The sequence below is a fragment of the Zerene cesonia genome, chromosome 26 (assembly GCF_012273895.1).
Source record: "Zerene cesonia ecotype Mississippi chromosome 26, Zerene_cesonia_1.1, whole genome shotgun sequence".
Classification (NCBI taxonomy): Eukaryota; Metazoa; Arthropoda; class Insecta; order Lepidoptera; family Pieridae; genus Zerene; species Zerene cesonia.
In genome coordinates this window covers 2,221,413-2,227,089 of record NC_052127.1, presented here as the reverse complement: position 1 = coordinate 2,227,089, position 5,677 = coordinate 2,221,413, and positions in this window count along the sequence as shown.

Genomic DNA, 5,677 nt, shown 5'->3' with positions numbered 1-5,677 from the left:
TTCGCCTTAATGACTTTAGCCTTTTAGTTTCCTATACGATTTATATACTATATGCTTTTTTATCGATATACCATTTTGCATTACTCTGTACCACTGATATTATTTGAATCATGTACCCATAACATAAACTAGTCATCCATCCAGTTAGGTAACACTAGACATAAGTCTACGTCCGCTATATGAAGACGGAGAGCGCAATTTCTCACCACCTCTGGCGATGTTTGCCGAACAAATTAGCGAACTACGTTTACTAATGCTCTGATGGTACATCGTTTTACTTTATCATTATGCGGTTATGAGGAATGAGTGTCTATATCTATACATATAAAAGAAAGTGGTGTTAGTTACACTATTTATAACTTAAGAACGGATTAACCGATGTGACTGACATTTTGTGCAGAGGTAGTTTAGAACCAGGAGATGGACATAAGTAAGTTTTTATACCGGAAATCCCACGGGAAGCTAGTAACAAATAAAATTTCCCGCATTATCTTCGCCCTTAAGATCGTAAAGAGAGAAATAGAAAATGTACTGGTCAAATTAAATTGATAACATTTTAAAATAAAAATAATTACGTTCATGCTTTCAACGTACGATAAAAACATTCAAAACTAGCTTCTTTTAAAACCTATATCGATAACGAAGGAACTCCACTAAATCCATATAAATGTGTAGATTAAATAGCACCCGCTCCCAACTTGTCACCTGCGTCCCGAACTTTCCAAAATGTATTGAAATTGAAAAGTTTCAGTGAAATTTTTATCGAATGTGAAAAATTATTGCTGTTATTCAACCTACATTGGAACGGAAATTGACGACGTGCTTGAATTATATCGAATATATTGTGTCGCGTGATATATAATTAACACAATTATTTTACAATCCTATACCAATTTATAAAACCTTTTTCGTTTTCAATAGGCTATTAAAAAAAAATACGACTCACTAATTGTATGCTACTAATAATAAAAAAGTTAACATATAAAAATCTGTATCCCATTTGAAATATTGGTCGTTTATCTTAAAACGAAAATATTTTAAATCGATTATAAGGAAATTTAAGATACTTAAAGATTATTATCTGAATTAAGATACATAGCATTTATCTAATTACCACAAACTAATCTAATTACCACAAACTAAAGGATGTTTAACTAAACACAAACGAGGCAAGGCGTTTTAACTAAGTAAGTGTTTAAAGCTCTCTAGAACTCGAATAATCTATATAGTCGCCATTTGTATAATTGGTGCCAGAGCGACTGAGCTTAACGTCATCCATTAGATTATTAGACTCATAACGAAACTTTAGTATTTATAGGTTTAGGCTTTAGCTTCTTACTTATAGAGCTAGCTAGATCTTTCCCTCTCTCTCCCTTATACTTTTCCGTTAGGCACCATAGTCTTTATAGGTTCAGGATTTTGCTTCATACTTAAAGAGCTAGCTTGTTAGCTCTATCCATCTCCGTCCCTTATCCCATTCACGTACAGAATGGAACCACCCATATCCCCTGCTGCACGTCTATATGCATTTTCATTACGTAGTGGACCAGGCATTGCGTCTCCTCATTCGCCTTCTCATAGCTGCAACTGTTCAGCTGCACTTGCGTAATAATTTTGCATACATATTGTTGGAATTTGTTGAAATAATTGGTTTTACAGTTATAAATATTTTATCTAGACCCATATCCTTTTCCTGTGCTTTTTAAGGCGGGCTAGTCATTTACAGAGGTCCTACTTCTGCGAAATATTATATCCAGTGGTTATCGTTTATTTATTAGTATATTACATACATCCATAAATAATAAAACATCTATTTCTGTTACCAATTTACTATTAAGTCTTATTATTTAGGTTATAGATATATTTTATTGTCCTTCTAAGCAACATGAAAACAAAACAAATACAAATAGTAAAACTATTCGAAATGTGTATTGAAATATTGTATAATTATAATAAAACCTTCTATGATAGTTGTTAAACTCACCGTAAATCACGTGGACATTAGCAAATGAGTTCGACTACAGCAATTAGCGTAATGGACAAAGCTCCAGTCGCTAATTAGCCCCTATATATGTGTTTATTCTTTTGGCGTATTCCCAAGAGCCGCAATCGGAACGGTCACGTGAAATTTACTAACCTCTTGTTAGGTTTTGCTGTCCTGGTACGCTTGCTTCGAATATGCAATGAATAAACCTTTATGTAAATAGAAAACTAACGTTTAAATGTCGTTTATTATTATTAGAAGTTTTAAGTAAGTTTTTAAGTAATGAAACACTATATAAATAATATTTTTTGTTTATTTCTTGACGTATCCCAATTGGAACGGTCACGTGAAACGCGCTAACATCTTGTTAGGTTCTGCTGTCCTGGTACATACTTGCTTCGATTTTGCAATGTATAAACTTCTATAATAAGAAAACCAACTTTAATTTTGTTAATATTTATATTGGAATTTATGTAGGCACAGATGCTCACCCATAGGTATATTAAGGCTTCGCCGTTCATCTGTCTGTATTTCGCACTAATGTCGCAATTTTGTTGTCAAAGATGATGTATGTCTGTCTAATACCGCTAAATACAGATGGTAAAAAATCTTGATAAAACAACGGTTAGCACGGTCGTAAATTGGATGGATCAGCAATTTTTTACAGTTGCTCTTCAGCCCATCCGTGCGGAACCATTGATGTAGCGAGTCCGACTCGCACTTGACCAATTATGACATTTAACAACAACAAACATCTACCCATCAATACCATCCATGCGTTTCATCATCATCAGCCCATATATGTTCCCACTGCTGGGACACAGGCCTCCTATGAGGGTACAGGCCATAATCCACCACGCTGGCCAAGTGCGGGTTGGCAGATGTCACATGTCGTCGAACTTTTTAATTCTTGGACATGCCGGTTTCCTCACGATGTTTTCCTTCACCGTTTAAGCAGCGGTGATGTTATCCACATGTTCAGAAAATTGAAAAATCAATTTATTTCCTGCACGCTCGCGCGGTCTCGAACCCCGACTTATCGATTTTTGAAGTCCGAGGTTTTCACCACTGAACCACCACTGCTTTATCATCCATGCGTTTATCAACATTCAAACGGGAAATGTATACAACACCGCCGTTTCGTGCACTCAGTAATTCTATACCTACAGCAAACTTTAATCAATTACGTCACATCGATTTACTAATAACAAAAACGCCCTAACACAGGCTTTCGATAAGGTATCACATTGCGCAAACGACGGGGTATATTTTATGGGGGTAAATTATTAACTGAAGGGTTGGTCAGCCGACCCCACCGTGACGTTAAATAATAATGGGTCTTGATATTTTTAGAGGCCATTTCGTTTGCTAATAAAAATTACGAGAATACGTATATATACGAGGCCCAAGTCTTTGCATATTATATAAGGGATGTTATAAATCATAAATATTAAGTGTAGTAGTTACGAGATTTATTAGTGTAGGGTGATAGTATTGAGAAATTCTACTTTTATGAATGAGTCGGTAGAACTCTTGAGGCATACATCCTATCCTACTTCCTACTAATATTAATATTATAAATGCGAAGATCTGTGAGGATGGATAGAAATGTGTATGTTTGTTACTCTTTCACGCAAAAACTAATGAACCGATTGCAATGAAACTTGGTAAGTAACTAAAGCAACTTTTTATCCCGATATTCCTACACACTTACGCGGGTGAAACCGCGGGGCGCATCTAGTTAGTTATATTTTACAAAAATAACTTTAAAAAAAAACTAAACCGCCTTCAAATTGTGTCGGAACTACACCAAATATAAATTGGACCACACGGTATGCTTTTAGTAACCAGCTATTAAAAAAATAAAAAATCATCAAAATCAATCCAGGCAAGAATTCAGAGGTAGCACCATCCCCAGAAAAGTAGAGCCGAATGAAGAACCTCCTGCTATGTAAAAAAAAGATGCAGGGAAATGTCTATAACAATCACACGTGACAGGTGTCCTCGACCTCACTCGCTTGTCATATTTAAACTATGTGCCACTCCAATCTATAATCTATTAGCTGCGCCCCGCGGTTTCACCCGCATAAGTCTGTATACGGTAGGAATATCGGGATAATATAGTAATGTTAGTTGCCTTTATGTCATTCTAGTTGTCCAGCTGTCTTCGTTTTCATTGCAATCGGTTCAGTATTTTTTGCATGAAAGAGCAACAAACACACACACATCCTTACAAACTTTCACATTTATAATATTAGTAGGATAGGATAGTAGGATCCTATCTCTGGAACATGTTTCATACGAATCTATTACGCTGTTCTACCGTGAGAGTAACATACATGCCACCCTCTCCGAAAATTAATATTACTCCATAGAAAAGGACTCAATCAATCTAATCTATCGCCTCTACTTAAACACGTGGACGTAACCAATCCGTGTTTATCGTTACCCATCTGTCGCCAATAAAAATTAATTATTGCTTGCGCTACGACCTATGACCATAGTCGTGGGCGCAAATAATACATTGTTAGAAGGCACGAGATATACAATAACGTGTAATGTGACTTTGCTTACACAATATGAATGGAGGGATTGAAATATATATACCTACTAGCTGCACGCCCCGGCTCCGCCCGGGTTGTCATTTATCGTAATTAAAATTATTTAAACTATCCTATCTCTCAAGTTGGATCGAACTGCACATGGTGTGCGAATTTTATTATAATCGGTTAAGTGGTTTAGGAGTCGATTGAGGACAAACATTGTGACACGAGATTTATATATATTATTAAGATAAGATATATTTAAATAGATTTTTGTAAAGAACTAAATGGAAAGAAAACATATAGGAATGAGAAACGGTTACATGTGCTATATGTAATGATTATATCCCCGGGGATCGTGGGTATCTATGCAAGCTTTCTTTCCCCACTCAAAAGAAAAAGAAAGGGTTCTCGCTGTGACGCTAGGAAGGCGTTCTATTTAACACAAAAAAAATCCAACATTTACCCTGAAAGAAATCGTTTAAAGGGCAATTATAAAAGTTTCTACAGCGGTGCTTTCACACCTCAGTACAAACGCTATTGTTACCCCCGAAATCAATAACTACCCTCCGTGCAGAGGGTGCAATGCGCCTGCTGGGGCTTAATAATGATTTATGAATTCATATTATATGCATTGTGCGAATGTAAAGCATTATGCAAGTGTTTAACGGCGAATATACGTATGACATAATATGAGGTTGACATTAAATCATAATATTCTGGAATAGGTCACTGACTTCCCGGGTGGTACCACTAAGCGTTAGATACAGGTACCAATCGAAATTCTAAAATGGGACCAAATGAAAACAATATCCTATCAAAAGTTAAAAACAAGCTTGAATTTTAGCATTAACTAAATCGTCTTACTTGCCCTTATACTCTATAGTGTACAGGTAAGAAAAATATTGAATATCCTGGCGATCATAATCCGGATAATAAAATGAACACATAATAAATAAATTAACGTTGAAAGTATGTATGTGTATGTGTGTGCGCGTATGTGTGTGTGTGTTTCTCAATCAAGCAAAACCACGCGAAATAACATAGTATACCTTAGAAAGCGACATTATATAAGAATTTGCAAAACTTGAAAAATACGAATTCTGCTGGATCTCTAACGGAAACATATACTTAAGAAAAACCTCGGGAA